This window comes from Chiloscyllium plagiosum, chromosome 16, assembly GCF_004010195.1.
Source record: "Chiloscyllium plagiosum isolate BGI_BamShark_2017 chromosome 16, ASM401019v2, whole genome shotgun sequence".
Lineage (NCBI taxonomy): Eukaryota > Metazoa > Chordata > Chondrichthyes > Orectolobiformes > Hemiscylliidae > Chiloscyllium > Chiloscyllium plagiosum.
In genome coordinates, this window is record NC_057725.1 from 23,106,423 (window position 1) to 23,123,772 (window position 17,350).

Sequence of the window (17,350 nt, forward strand, 5' to 3'; positions counted from 1 at the left end):
TAAGAATGGGTAAATGTAGGGGTATGGGTGGGTTGCGCTTCGGCGGGTCAGTGTGGACTTGTTGGGCTGAAGGGCCTGTTTCCATACTGTAAGTAATCTAATCTAATCTAATACTTCCATAGCTGCCAGTCCAGGGGTTAGGAATAACATAGTTGTGGAGACATTAGTGAGGGATCTGGGCTTTTCTCAAGCATGGTTGCCCATTTAGGTCACTCAAGGGGATGAATCATAATTAGTTCGTTGGGTCTGACCAGAGAAACCAGGGGAAAGCAGGTGGGGTGTGTGTGTACAAGGGGGAGATTGGGAACATATTCATGAAGGTTAGGAGCAACAGGTTGGGGAAAGAGGGGATGATAATTGGTGAAGCAGGATTGGGGACAAGCTGTAAGGGGTGGATATGACAAAGCTTGGATGAGTTCTGCAGATGGGGTGGACGGAGCCAGCTTGGCTGTGGAAACCATTAGCCTTGGAAGTCTGGTCGGGTGACACAGAGGGTGTTTATATTTGGACAGCCCAGAGGCAAGTGGACATTCCTCAGCTTCAACTTGCAAGCGTATGAAGGTGCAGGCAAGGTGGAAGTGGAGGATTCAGCCCCCTCTGGATTGTTTTGAGAGGAGACCTTTGAGCAGCCTGTCTGACGTCCCTTCCTCCAGCAGAGGATTACTCTGTCTCCTTGTAATGAAGGGGTCCATAGATTGAATGCCACATTCCCCATGCTCCTGTCACCTATTGTCATGAGAAGAAAGGGCTGGGGTGATGAAGTGTAAGACTGTACAAGTAGCCAACAGATCCTGAGACTGCTGGACCTGTGTCTCCATGGCAGCCACCTTCATGTCACAGAGGCAGCCAGATGATGACATGGTTGAAACAGTTGGGTCCCCATGGAGTAGAGCACTCCTGCAGTCTCTAGGGTATGGGGACCATCACATTTAAAATACCTGTCTGCTGCTCCTGTTCTTCTGTCAATCCCTAATTGGACATCTCACAGGGCCGTCTCCTTTCTAGGACTGAGTGAGTCCCCGCATGCTTATTTAGATAGAAAGAAGTTAATTTACACAGCAATAAAAGAAAGACCGTGAATGCTGGAGAACTGAAGCAAACAAAAGTAGAAAATGTTGGAAAAACTCAATTCTTGAAATGCCAGTGGCCAAGGCCAATTACAGAGACATCTCAGTGAGAAAATCAGCAGGAACCTGATGTTCCTATCAAGGTATCAGTATCTGAACTGATGCGAGATGGGGAAGAGGCAGTGCTGCAAGACAGAGCTTGTCTCTGTTTCCTCTGAGGTCGCAGACCTCTTTTTTTTATGACAAATTCCTACTTATGATATTTTTTTCATGATAACTCAGCTCACTACTAGTTAAAATGAATTCCTTAACATTCTGGCTTCAACAGCTTCTTATGATGGCTTTCTAAATGTATCCGCACAGCCTACCCATTCTGGACTTTTTTCATACAACTCTAGATCTTTTCCTCAGCCCTCACTGGATTGGACTGTGATGGCAGTACTTTCTCTGTTAAGGACCTCTTCCCCTTGAATTAACCTGCTTTTGTCTAAAAGAAACAGAAATTGTTGGAAAAACTCAGCAGGCCTAGCACAATCTGTAGAGAAAGAAAGAGTTAACATTTGAAGCCCAGTGACCTTCAGAACCTTTCTGAATAAAGGGTCACTGGACTCAAAACCTTAGCGCATTTTTTTCACCAAAGACATTGCCAGACCTGCTGAGTTTATCCAGCATTTTCTATTTTTGTTTGCTTCAGTTCTCTAGCATCCGCGATTCTTTCTTTTATTTCTGTGTAAATTAACTTCTTTCAATCTAAATAAATGTGTATTTGTTCTCCTTTATTTCTCTCTCTTTCTCTCTCTCTCTCTCTGGATTGTAAAACTTAACTCATCAAACCCTCTAGCACTTATCTCTGCAGGTGGGCGCTATTCATTTATCTTAAGTCATGTGATTTCTTGGAAATGCTTTCTGAAAAAAACCTGTTCAAAATGCCTTTTGACCTTTTTGAGAAAAAGAAATCAGCTCTTCCAAATGATAATATATTATGAACTTTCATCACAGTTTACATTTATAAAAAACAAAAGAGGCATTGTTGTACTATAGATAAACAATTTATGCATAGCTGAATCATATGCACAGCATTGAATTAAATCACTATTAGATCTGTTTCAGTGGAGTTTCTTCCAATGATGATTCAGTCTCTTTTGTCTGCTCTACAATTCATTATGACCATGGCTGATCATCCAACTCAATAGCCTGTTCCTGCAGTTTCCCTATATCCTTTAGCAGGGTGGGCAGCACGGTGGCACAGTGGTTAGCACTGCTGCCTTACAGTGCCAGAGACCTGGGTTCAACAGTGGGCAGCATGGTGGCACAATGGTTAGCACTGCTGCCTTACAGTGCCAGAGACCTGGGTTCAACTGTGGGCAGCACGGTGGCACAGTGGTTAGCACTGCTGCCATACAGTGCCAGAGACCTGGGTTCAACAGTGGGCAGCACGGTAGCACAGTGGTTAGCACTGCTGCCTTACAGTGCCAGAGACCTGGGTTCAACTGTGGGCAGCACGGTAGCACAGTGGTTAGCACTGCTGCCTTACAGTGCCAGAGACCTGGGTTCAACAGTGGGCAGCATGGTGGCACAGTGGTTAGCACTGCTGCCTTACAGTTCCAGAGATCTGGGTTCAACAGTGGGCAGCACGGTGGCACAGTGGTTAGCACTGCTGCCTTACGTTGCCAGAGACCTGGGTTCAACAGTAGGCAGCATGGTGGCACAGTGGTTAGCACTGCTGCCTTACAGTGCCAGAGACCTGGGTTCAACAGATTCCTGAAGAAGGGCTCATGCCCGAAATGTCGATTCTCCTGCTCCTTGGATGCTGCCTGACCTGCTGCGCTTTTCCAGCAATACATTTTCAGCTCTATATCCTTTAGCCCCTAGTATTATGTCCAACTTCTTCTTGAAATCATACAATGTTTTGGTCTCGATAGCTTTCTGTGATAGCGAATTCCACAGGCTCACCACTCTTTGGGTGAAGAAATCTCTCCTCACTGCAGTGCTAAATGGTTTTCCCTGTACCCTTAGATGGTGATCTTTGGTCTCTTGCTATCAGGAACATCATTCCCACATCCACCCTTTTCAGTCCTGTAAATTTTTTATAGGTTTCTATGATAGTCACCTCTCTCATTCTTCTGAACTTCAGCAAACATAATCCTGACTAATTCAACCTCTCCTCATATGTCAGTCCTGCCATCCGAGGAGTCAGTCTCGTAAACCTTTTCTGCCCTCTCTCTGTGGCGAAACCATCCTTCCTCAGATAAGAAGGTCAAAAACGTACACAATATTGCAGGTATGGTCTTACCAAGGCCCTGTATAATTGCAGCAAGACATCCCTGCTCCTGGACTCTAGTCCCTTTCACTAAAATAACATTTGCCTTCTTGGTCATGTGCTGGACCTGTGTGTTTACATTCAGTGACAAGTATACCCAGGTCTCATTGCACATTCTCCTCTCTCCATTTATAGCCATTCAGATAATAATCTGCCTTCCTGTTTTGCTGCAAAGGGGCTAAATTTACATTTATCCCCATTATGTTAAATCTGTCATGCATTTGCTCACTAGGTGAACTTGTCCAAATCACACTGAAGCATCTCTATATCTTTCTCACAGTTCACCTTCCCACCCAGCTTTGTGTCATCTGCAAATTTTGAGATATTAATCCCCTCATCCAGATCATGAATAAATATTGTGAACAGCTGGGATCCTAGCGCTGCCTACTACTTGGTAAACAATCCAGTTGTTCCTGCTCTCTATTTCCTGTTGCCAACCAGTTTTCTGTCCATCTCGACTTATTACTCTCAATTTCAGGTGCTTTAATTTTAAACACTAATGTCTGATGTGGCACTTCATTGAAAGCCTTCAGAAAATCTAAATAAACCACATTCACTGGCTTCCCTCACCAACTCTGATAGTTTTATCTTACAGAAGAATTCCAGTAGATTTGTCAAGCATGATTTCCTTTTCATAAATCTATGCTGACTCTGTCCAATCCTGCCACTGTTTTCCAAATGTTAATTATTAATTATCTTATAATGGACTCTAGCATTTTCCCACCACTAACATCAAGCTGACCGGTCTAGAATTCCTGTTGACATCCTGTCTCCTTTCTTAAATATAATATAAGGTTAATATGCACATAAAGCCATATTATAAAATGTTATCATACATAGCAAAAAGAAAATGAAAATCAATTCCTTTATCCAGTAACATTTTAAAGACACTCAATCCCAATGAAACACGTATCCTATTTTCATCCTTTAATTTCTTACTCAGTTGAGGTTGCAAATATTTCCTTTTGGTCAATCTCTGCACATTCACCAGATGTGATTCTCTCTATTCCTATCTCTCCCTGACATAAACAAAGGCTCACTCATTGACTTATCTTTACTGAAAGTTAAGAAAAATTCAGGGCTTGTTCCAGCCCTGTCTACTTGGATTGCTAAAGTAACTCAAGACTCTTTCCTGCTCTGATGGCCTGAAGACTGTCAATACTCCATAGTCATTCTGCTATTATGATATTTACTGTTTAAACTGGACTTGCTTGTGGCCTCTGTCTACTTGTCTCTCTCTCAGTGTTGTAAATCTTAAATTAGTAAACACTTCAGCAATTATCTCACCAGCTGGCTTGCTTGGGCATTTAGCTTAAATTACCTGATTTCTTGGATAAGGTGTTGACGCAATGCTAAGTTTATGATCCTTAAAACAACAATCTTCACAGCACTAAAAATCAAAAACCCACTTACCTCTACTTTGGAATCCAAGTTCCCAAATACTAATCCAATATTATGAAACTTTGTTATAAAACCCCTTATGTAACAAAAATCTATCAAACTAATTTTTGAAAGTTTCATAGAGTCTCTACTGTGTGGAATCAGGCCTATTGTCCCATCAAGTCCAAACTGACCCTCCAAAGAACATCCCACCCAGACTCACCTCCCCCATTCTATCCCTGTAATTCCCATGGCTGACCCTCCTAGCTTGAATATCCCTGGACACTATGAGCAATTTAGCATGGTCAATCCACCTAATATGCATATCTTCAAATTATGGGAGGAAACTGAAACCACCCCACGTAGACTTGGGAAGAATGTGCAAACTGCACACAGACAGTCACCCAAGGTTGGAATTGAACCCAAGTCCCTGGCACTGCGAGGTAGCATTGCTAACCACTGAGCCACTGTGCTAGCATCCTTTGGGTTGTGTGTTCCAGATTATTGACACACTTTTTATTATTAAAATGCTTACTTCCTGATTCCATTCCTGAATTGGCTAGTATTAATGTTAAGATGATTGTTATTGGTTTCTCCCAACCAGGTAAATTCCTTTTAACATTTGAAGTAGTTTGGATTAATCACACCTTAAGTCTCTAACACTCAGCTGTCAGAATAGGAGGTGAGCAGTTTGACCACACCTAAGCACAACATCTCAGCTGATATGTCAGTTACCAAAATTTGAATGAGTAGCTACAACATTTATCGAATGTCCCTTGTCCCATTCCTATAGTTCTGCTGAATGTTAAAGTTCCTATTGTGATGATACTATGCTTTTAAGAGGTATATTTTGTCCTTTTTTTATGAAGAGAGGTTGAGATAGAGGTGCTGAATGATCTGTTCTAAGCCAATAAAGTAACCAAGCCAATAAATAAAGCATGTGAGACATTGTTGGAACAATAGAAGCAGCATGAATGGCTGGAGACTGGCTCCCATCGAACTAGGGATTTAGTTGAGCTTTCAGTAGTTGTTAGCGTTTTGAAGCTGTCATACATCTCCCTGCTACAGCAAAGTGCTTGAGCACTCTCTATCTGCCAGAAGTTGACATTCTTTCCTCCTGGACTGGAAACACATTGCATGTGAGACAACCTATTTTACTGAATTTGCCTGTGACAAGGGTCTATTTACAGAATGTTACTATACTGGAACAGTTGCTGGTTAGTAGTTAAATAATCTATTATTCTGTTAAGTTTTCAAATAGAGTTAAAGTTGACCAATTCTTCTTAGTTTTATTTTAACTGTAGTGTAGAAATAAAATGTGTTTTGCTTAAAGTTGAGTAGTGTAACCAATCAAATTGCATTTGGAACACAGCACCTTTAAATAAGAAAAAATGGGGTCTCGACTACCTCTGATATATTTGAAGGGGATTTGGTCTGGTTCATAATACTATAGTAATATTGAAAGACATGCTGCGTATTTTCCTGGTGGCCTCAGCCAGATAATTAAAAATAGATTCACTGAACATTGCTGTCATAGAACATGGGAACAAATGGCTGATGGTCAAAAAATCTATTTATGATTTGTTTGACTGTGGAGTGTGACTGAGGTATATACAAGGTGCTACATAAAAACAAGTTATTTCAATCAAGAGGAAAGCTAATGAAATGTTTTAGCATTTTTTATGACAATTCTTTGAGATAGAATAATGATTAAACTTACAAAAGGTTTATTTCAGGCCAGAAAATTGAAAATTAGCTATCAGGATAAAATGGCTGTTCAGATGACTCTTGCCAATGACTGGAATGTATAATTATACTTAAAAAAAATGGCGATGCACATTAGACACCAACAGTTGATGTTTCAACTGAATGCATTTCACAGTATTGAGCAATTGATGCAACAGAATATATTTCAACTCACCTATTAAAATCACACTTTGCAATAAAGAAGCTTGTTCCATTCTTCCATATAAATCATGCAAATTAGATTGTTGCTATTGAGAGTCATAGAGTTGTACAGCATGCAAACAGACCCTTTGGTCTAACTCATCTGTGCCAACCAAGTATCCTAATTAATCTTGCCCCATTTGCTAGCACTTGGCCAATATCCCTCTAAACCATTCCTACTCACTATACTCTGTCATTTGTGAACTGAAAATTCCAGAAAGCTATATTTGAAATTTCAACATAAACTAATTTTTGCAATGCATTTCTAAGATATCCTTACATTTTGCTCATTTAATCCAAGAGAATAATAAGAATATATATTGTTTTTTTTCAGAAACAGTGATGCATGTTATGATAACAAAGCTTCTGTAAACACGATGTACACAACATATAAAGTAATCTGTGCAAGATTCTTTTAGCTAAAATTTGTTGCACATAAGTCATGCAGAATGTTTTTTTCATGCTCTGACCAATGCATTGCCCAAATAAAGAGGCAAAAACGTGCTATTACAAGATAGGTGAGTGTCCTTTATGTAAGCAGAATCTGGAGACATCAATTAAGATTACATTCCAATGTAATTCTGACTGCTATATTCCCAGAATTTCTGTCATTTGGATGAGATATTAAGCTAAGGTATTCTCTGGCTTTTCGAGGTGATGAAAAGAATCCTGCTACACTAACTGAAGAAAAGCAGAGAAAGATCCAAGTGTCTCAACTGGCTATCCTCCCTCAAGTAATGCCAACAAAACAGTTTAACTATGCACAAATATTTTAATCATCATAAAGGTTAGATAAAACAATTTGGCACAGTAGCCTTGAAGATGAACTTGTACAATCTATTCAGGACAGTGTTTTAGAACAAAACATTTTGGAACCAACCAGGCATCAGGCTATTTTAGACTTGTAATGAATCACAGATGATCCCACTGTAAATGATTCTCTAGGAAAGTAGGGTAATAGTATTGTAGAATTTCATATTTAGTCTGAAGGTGAGGAATATGGATCTGAACCCCATATCTTAAACTTAAATAAAGTCAATTACCTGAGTATAAAGACAATATTGGCTAAAATAGTATGGGAAAATAGGTTATAAGTTAAAATGGTGGTGAAGCAATAGTGAACATTTAAGATGATATTTCAAAACTCTCAATAACAATATATTCCATTGAGAAAGAAAGAGCCCATGAGAAGGTTGCCATAGCTAACCAATTGAGGTAACATTGGCATCAAATTGAATGGAAGGTATACAATGCTGTAAAGATGAATGGTTTGGAGAATATTTAGAAACCAGCGAAGTTTCTAAATGAAGAAATGAAGGGAAGGTGTTAGAATATTTAGTAAACCAACAAGCAGTATAAAATACACGAGCTTCAATTGTGTGCAAAAAGGAGCAAGGTGGCTGAATGAGGCTGGGAAATGTATACTAGAAAACGAGGAACCTGCAGAGAATTTGAAAAAGCATTTTGTTTATTTCTTCATGGTTGAAGGCACAGAGAGCATCCCAAAAGTAGAAAGTCAAGGGGAGGGGGGAATGGAGGGTGAAACATAAAACAATCACTGTCACTGAAGAAAATAAATTAGGGACACAAAAACTGGTAAAAGTTAGCAAGTCTTCTGGGCCTAACAGCTGCAGTTTCAGGTCTTAAAAGAAGTGGCTAATGGGACATTGGATGCATTGATTCTAATTTTCCAAAAATACATTTCTATTCAAGATAGTTGGGATACTGCAAGTACAAAACTAAGGTCAGTTAGACTGACATATGTTGTTGGAAAAATGCTGAAATTTATTATTAAAAATTACCATCATAATTTGAGAATCACAATGCAATAAAATAATTTATGGATCATCATCAAATGAACAAAAGCCCTTTCAAGCACAGGATGGTCTTTCTCTTCTTCAGGTGACAATGGCATCTACCAAATCAGTAAAAGGCATTTTGAACGATTCCTCAGCACAGAACCTGCAATTGCAGCTAAGACTCTCCAAGCTAAAATGATACTGAGATGGTTGATATAGAAAATACTTCTGATAAATGAGTTGAACTTACTCCTGGATTTCCCAAACACTATTAGCACCGTATCCAACTTTCAGCTTGTCTGTGATTATAATCAAGCGCTGTATATTTGCAAGGCTATTTTAAATGAATCCATGCTTGTAAGGCCAGTTACCGTATTACTCAGTTGGTAAATGTGAGACTCATAATCTCAGGGTCATGGATTTGTGCCCCATATTGGGCAGATGATTTATTTAGAGTCTTATGGCACTGTAGCGATGTCCCTAACTCTCAACCAGAAGGTCAGGGTTTAAGTGCCACCTATCCCATACATGTATTATATCATGTCTGAACAGGTTGGTTAAAATAACAATGATTACATATTAATTGTAAAGCCATTTACTATTACTGTATGTTCATAAGGTCATTTAATGTAGCTGTATGACTATGAGTTTATACTATGTGTGATTTCAAGTTGAATTCCTGTAACTTATTACTGTAAATCCACTTACTGCACTTGTAGAAGTGAGTCTGTTCACTGTAATGCTACAAAAGGATGGAACCAAGTTTCCAGTTCTGTTTTGTGGTGGTCATAAAAGTATATTGTCAAAGTTAGCAGTAAAGGTTTGTGCACTTGAATAACTGGCCATTTGCCACAAGTGTAAAGCAATGGTGATTCCAACATTAATTACCTGGATTTAGATATTATGTGAAATTTAAATATAAAGGCTACTTCTTTCCTCCAAGGCTGCCATACAAGTTAAATTGAATTCACAAATAATTTATGAGTGAATCATCTTACAAGTGTCATTCCTAAGAGGAGTAGTAAATATAAATTGCACTGTTCTGATAGAAGCATGCCTTACGCTGGATGCAGATTGACTTTATGGCAATAAATCAATAACAGCTAGAATCAACATGTTACATTCTCTCGAGGTCTGGGAAGTTTAAATGTCAATGAAGTGCTGAACTACACCTGAGAATTAGACCCAGGCACAATAATTACAAAGGTTTTGGATTAAGGCATTGAAAGGATGCAGTGTGTGTTCTCCCACAACTTAGTGTAAACCATTACTTTGATATTGCAACACAGGCTGTGGTAATTTCATCTCTCCTTCAATATCATCTGTTGGCATTTGGAAGAAAAATTAATTTGTAAGGAAGAAAAAAATTCTTGGGAGTGCAATGTAGAATTCTATTAATGTGAAGTGAAGAAAAAAGTCAGGGTCATCTAAAGGAGTGAATGTCCCGAAAGGTGGCATAAATAGAGAAACATGAACAAGTAACTGTAATCATGTTGGCCAACTCACAATATAAGAATATACCAAGCTGCCAAACGTTGGAAACACTTCAACCTTTGCTTTAAAAGAAAGTGTGGTTGTAATTTCCTTAATTAATGGTCTGCCTAGGTGAAGCAATCCATAAATTAAAAATATGACAGGTTAGAAAGGAGGTTCATTGTTTGATCATCTATTTTTAAAAGAATACACAATTACATGTCCTGTCACCCATCAAAAGCCATAACTGAAATATAAATCATGGATTAGATTTTAAAATTACAGTGCTGGCTGATTCTTCAGTCTATCCAGCTTTTATGGCTAATGCACTTAATAGTTGTGTGAGTTCCAAAAGAAAACCCAAACATTTAAAACTACTTTGCAAGGATACCTGGATTGCTTCACATAATGAAGCAAAATGTTTTTACATTCTAATACTTGATTCAAACACAACTTAGACAGCCAGGATGAGTCCAAATCAATAAAGTTAAAAATCACAAAATACCAGGTTATATTTCAACAGGCTTATTTGGAAATACTAGCTTTCGGAGCGCTGCTCTTTCATCAGGTAGTGGGGCAGGATCAAAAGACACAGAATTTATAGTAAAATATTAAAGTGTTACACAACTGATGCAATGTATTGAATAAACCTGAATTGCTGTTAAGTCTTTGATCACGTAGAATGGGTTAACGGTTTCAATTGACTAATCTGTAAATCCCAGAACTTCTTTCAAGTCACAGTCCCGAGATAACTTAAGGTTTTATCAGTATATAAAAAAAAAGTGACATCTCAGCTCAGACGATGCATTGAAGGTGTGAGGTTAGAGTCTGTCTGCATCCCCACCTTGAGCCATTCTGGTTCCATTTCCAAAGCATGAATTTACAAAATGTCACATGGATTGACTACCTTCAGATTGTGTGTGTTTTTTAACAAAATAGAATGCATTTGCAAATACAAATTTGCCAATGCAAATTCGCCTCATAGACTTATATGTATGTGTGCATGTGTGTGAGGGAGAGAGAGAGTGAACGAGTGTGTATGTGTGTAAGAAAAAGAGGGAGAGAATGTGTGAGAGTGAGTGTGCATGCTTGACAGTGTGTGTGCATGAGTGTGACAGAGTATATGTTTGTGAGCAGATGTGTATGTGAGTGTGAATGTGAGCATTTTAAGGAACATAGAAACAACAGGAAATAATTTTATCCTTTTGTTTTATTTTCATATTCCCCAAATGATTTGTATCTTAATTCCATTTACACATCTCAGTTCCAGTATCTCTGAATACCCCTGATTTCATAAGTTTATCAACCTCAGATTTGACATTTGCAATTGATTCCCAGCCTCAAAGCTCTTTGCAGGTGAGTATTTATATTTGCACCGGCCTTCTGTGATTAAGTATTTTTTGACATCATCCTCTGAAGTGCCCAGCTCTAGTTTTAATAGCTGCTATTTTGTTGAGAACTTTGTCATAAGTATACAAAATATATGAGCAGAAGACCCTATTGCCCAATAAGTCTGTTGTTTAATTCAATACAATCCGTATCAAATAAACAGACCCATCATCCTAAGGCTGTGTCCCTATATTCTAGATATTCCCGAAACTGCCTTTTAGAATCTATCATATTCAGTGTCTTCAGAACTTAGTACATTTCAATGTGGTCATCTTTCATTCTTTTGACCTCTAAAGAATAGATGTCAAATTTACTTAGCCTCTCATCATACGACCTTTTCACCTGAGGAGCCAATCTAGTGAACCTTCTCCATACTGCCTCCAGTGCAAGTGTATCCTACCTTAGACATGTAAGCCAAAACTGCAGAAGGCCTCCAGGTCTGCTCTCACCAAAGTCCTGAACAACTGCAGCAACTCACTTTATTCCTGTACTCTAATTGATCTACAATAATGGGCAATATGGAATTTGTCTTTCTGATTTCTTGCTATCCAACTTGCTAACCTCCTGATTTCCTTGCATAAGCAAATGCATACACCTCTCAACATCAACATTTATGAAATGTCTCCAAAGCACCATTTTGCTTTTCTATTCTTATAAGCAAAATAAATAACTCATACTTTCTCACATTATACTCCATCTGCCATCTTGTTGCCTACTTGCTCAACCTGTTTATATTTCTTCGCAGCTTCTCACAGGTTACATTTCCATTTAGTTTTCTATCATCAACAAACATAGTTACATTTGTAACAGAATGAGAAACTACTGAAAAATCTGAGGAGGGGTCTGGCAGCATCTATTGAGAGAAAGCAGAGTTAACATTCAGAAGTTTCTGAAGAGGGGTCACTGGACCCAAAACATTAACTCTGTTTTTCCTCCACAGATGCTGCCAGACCTACTGAGTTTTTCCAGAAATTTCCCATTTTGTTTCTGATTTCCAGCATCTGCAGTTCTTTGGGTTCTTGTTATAGTTATATTACATTGACTGTTTGACCAAGTCATTAATGGACTTGGTAATTAACTGAGACCCAGCACTACTTATTGCAGCATTTTACTGGTTACAGCCTAATATTTATGTGGCACTTTATGAAAAGCCTTTTGAAAATCCAGTATGCTACATCTGCTGCTTCCCTACATCTAACCTAACAGTAATAACCTCAAGAAACAGGATTTCCTTTCTATAAACCTAGATATTTCTGATCATGCTATTATTTTGTAAGCACATTGTTAAAACTTCCTTAATAATAAATATCAACAATTCTCTGATGATAGATGTTAGGCTACCTGGACTATAGTTCTCCATTTTCTCTCTATCATTTCTTGAATAGTAGTGTTACATCTGCCAACATCTCAGGATCTCAGGAGCATGCACAGCTTTTGTGGGTACTTATTTTAGAGTCGGAGAATATAAGCCATCAGATCTTGGGAATTTGTTGGATTTTAGTCTCTTAAATTCTCCATTACTTTTTCTCTGTTGAAATTCATTTTCCTAACTTCTTTACTTCTACGTAATGTTCATTTTTGGTATGAAACTTTTGCTTTCCGCTGCGAAACCAGATGGAAAATCCTTTTTAAATATCTTTGCCAAAGGAAAGCTGTATTTACTTTAGCTACTCACTTTCTTTTGCTGAACCTATTTCAGTTAACTTTGTTGTGACCGTCAGCTGGTTTCTAATGTATTCCAACCTCATTCTTATCACTGTTCTTTGCAACATTATAAGCCTCTTCTTTTAATTTAATACTAACCTGATCTTCCTGAGTAAGCTATGGTTGGATTTTTCATGCTGAAATTTTTTCTCCAAAGGAATATCCTTTTGTTGAACATTTTGAATTTTCTTTTAAACATTTTCACTTTATTTAAAGTTGTATCTTTTAGCCTATCTATCCAAAAAATCTTAATCCTTTCTTCCTTCATACCTATGTTATTGGTTTCTTATTACATTCAAACATAATATGGAATTCAATTGCATTATGATTACAAGTCCCAGCGGATCTTTTATTATATATTAGTAATTATCTCTGCCTCATTGCGTAACATTAGATTTAAAAGTTTTATTTCTCGTTGTTTTTACAATGTGTTGCTCACGTATTGTAATGTATTATGATTCTACAAACCCATCTTCTAGATCACCTTTGTCAACTTGATTTTTTTTCCAACTATTTGAAAGTTAAAATCCTTCACTGCTTCATTAAGTTCTAATGTTTTTTTATTTGGTACTCTGTCCTATGGTATAGTTTGTTTAGGAGACCAATAAACTGTCCTACCAGCTATTTCTAATCTCCACCCATACTGACTTTACTTTGTGATCCTCTAAGCCCAGATTCTTTCACACTATCTAACGTCCGTATATCATCCTTTACAATCAGGGTTACCACTCCTTCTTTGCTGTTTTTTCTGACTTTTTGAAATATTGTGTCGTCTGCAATATTTATTTCTCAGCCTTGGCCACCAAGTAATAATGTCTCTGTTATTGGGTAAGGTATTGGTTCTGAAGGGTTTGATTCTTAGGAGTGCATTAGGCTTCACCAGATATGACCATGTCACAAGGACTTGGGTGGGGAGAAAATTTCTGACTTTTGAGGTCCCAGCGGATCTTTTATTATATATTAGTAATTATCTCTGCCTCATTGCGTAACATTAGATTTAAAAGTTTTATTTCTCGTTGTTTTTACAATGTGTTGCTCACGTATTGTAATGTATTATGATTCTACAAACCCATCTTCTAGATCACCTTTGTCAACTTGATTTTTTTTCCAACTATTTGAAAGTTAAAATCCTTCACTGCTTCATTAAGTTCTAATGTTTTTTTATTTGGTACTCTGTCCTACTTGTTTAGGAGACCAATAAACTGTCCTACCAGCTATTTCTAATCTCCACCAATCTGACTTTACTTTGTGATCCTCTAAGCCCAGATTCTTTCACACTATCTAACGTCTGTATATCATCCTTTACAATCAGGGTTACCACTCCTCCTTTGCTGTTTTGTCTGTCTTTTTGAAATATTGTGTCGTCTGCAATATTTATTTCTCAGCCTTGGCCACCAAGTAATAATGTCTCTGTTGTTGGGTAAGGTATTGGTTCTGAAGGGTTTGATTCTTAGGAGTGCATTAGGTTTCACCAGATATGACCATGTCACAAGGACTTGGGTGGGGAGAAAATTTCTGACTTTTGAGAGAATTAGAATTACAATCAAGGTTACCTCAGGCTTACTAACAATATCAACATGTCAATATAAATTGTACTTGATTGCTAAGATGCAATAAGCTACATATTGTTTCAGATAACTCTCATTAGACTATTGAGTGGCTTTCCTCTACAGCACTAGACAAACAAACTCTGTAGATCACAACCTAAAAGAGGGATGATGCTAGCAAATCTACCTTAAGTTTATATGTGATAAGCAATGGTGGGAATCCATCACACAACATCTATAAAGGCAATTAGATCTAAATCTTTATCTCTATTTATATCATTAATAGAGATATTTTTGAGGTTCTTTGTGACGTTTGTTGAAAGCTCCTTTTTTCATAAATCCTCAATAATTATCACTTCTCCATTAAATTTAAAGCCACTGTAATACAAGAAAAGCATTAATTTCCCAGTCACCATTGCAATTAAATTGAGGCAACTGGCGTAAGTTAGCAACAAAAATAATATTCAAGGTAATGGACATACACTTCTACACACAAAAACCATCATTTTAAACATGTCTTCCACCATCTGGTGTGGTCACAGCCAATGCATTTTTATTGTATATGCGCAAGTGTGTGTATGTGCGCACTTACTGGGTAGCTTTGTCAAGAGATAGTCTTTTCAATTTCTTTTCAATCAGGACAAGTTGTGTAGGTACAGGAGAGCTCAGCATAACAATAACTTCTTGACTGGTATGGGGATAATACATAACAGGTTTCAACCTAGTCTGCAAAGTAGAAAGCACTTCTCTCTCTCTCGCAGAGAAGGAGCGAGCAGACGGAGGTGAGAGATGAGGCTGGACTGCCAGAATGGCAGTGATAAGAAATGCTGTAGAGGGGGAGAGTGGCTGCCTGCCAGAAATAAGTGTGTTTGTTGGGGGAGAGGGGATGGTGGGTGTAGGTGAGGTATAAGCTACCAGGAACATCTACCTGTCAGGTAAGCATGGGGAGAACCAATCTTTGATGGTTCTCACTCACCATTTCACTGTAAACCGGTTTTTCTACGAGTTCCCTTGTTGAAATAAAACATGGTGAAAAACACCTTCAGAGCAATTGAAAGCACAAATCTTCAACCAATCATTCAATGACTGAGAATTGATGTATTTACAACCTTGTGTCATTTAGGATAGACATTTTCCTTTCCCCATCTATAATACCTGTGTCTTGTCTTTTTGTTTATCTGTTTGATTATCTATGGAATTTTTTTTAAAAAAGGTAGAGTTTAAGTTATAGAGATAGCAACTTATTTTTTTCTTGCCATTGGTTAAAAAGATTATAATAAATAGTTATTTTCTTACTAATAAAACATCTGACATGCATATCCTTTTAACCAGGATTAGCTAGGTAGGTAAAATTGGATGATTTGGTGGTTTAATCAGATCTTCACATTTGTAACAACTTCAGGGAAAGTTGGGCTTAATTTCCAGCTGGCATTGATATTTACCTTACATCATTTACTGCTTGTGGAACAATATTCCAAACTTCTACTGCCTCCACTTCTAAAGATTTGGTTTCAACTTTTACAATAATTGCCCTTTTCCTAGCCTTAGTTATTAAATGACTTAGTTATTTAATTCCTTTCATTGCTTTCATCACAGAAGTCTACAGTATTTAATCATCTGTAAAACACTTTGGAAAGTCTGAATGTGATTATAGAGGCAACCTGCCTCCACAATTCCCCCCTTAATCTAGCTTCCCATTCCTCCTCCCCAGCCCTGGAAGGCAGTTGTTCTTGATAGCCTCTACCAACAAAACCCCCCACTCGCAGGCCTCTACCAACAAAATCCCCCTCTCATTTCTGACAGGTATTGTCTCCCTCTCTCTACTGCTTTCCACCCAAGCCAACTGGCTGCAGGAAGTGCTCCAATCTTATTTGGTGCACCATTGCTCTCTTTCCCATTGTTAGCTGCTGTCTATCAACAAAAAGCATTGGGAGAGAAGCAACCCTTGACTGGTGGAGTAGTTTTCCACAGATTTTGTCACTTCCATGTATGTGCATTTGTTTTTTCTGATTAGTTGTCCATGTATTTGAATTACTCCAGGCTCTTCGGCAGCTTTTGTGTGTGAATGTGCCCAACAGGCCATATATTTAGAACACTGTGCAAATGTTTTCTGCATTCTGACAAAGAGACTTACTTTTCATTTTTTTACAGTTGCTCTCTGCATGGAACTTACTCTCTGATGTAAAATTACTATTAAATTCTCTGTCCTGTCCTGTGCTACACTTTATGTCCTTTCTCCAATGGCTACATTTGGGTTTTAAATTTGTCTTCAACTGAGTCCTCCACTCTTGTACGTTTAAAACTCTATATACAGTCCTAGTCATGCAATTAACCAGGACACTGGTCCCAGCCCAGTTTAGGTGGAGCCCATCCCAAAGTTCTCTGCTTTCTAATCAACCTTCATCCTCGGTTGGTGAAGTGTTCAACCTCCTTGTGGGAGCACGAGGTGGTGCCGATACAGACATCGAAGTAGCGGAGGAAAAGTTGGGGAATGGTGACAGTGTATACACCCAAACCAAACAACCCCACCGCCATGTGGCTGAGCACTTTAACTCCCCTTCCCACTCCACCAAGGACATTCAGGTCCTGTGCCTCCTCCATCGCCAAACCCTAAACACCCAACGTCTGGAGGAGGAACTCCTCATCTTCTGCCTTGGGACCCTCCAACCACACGGAATCAATGTTGATTTCACCAGTTTCCTCATTTCCTCTCCCCCCACTTAT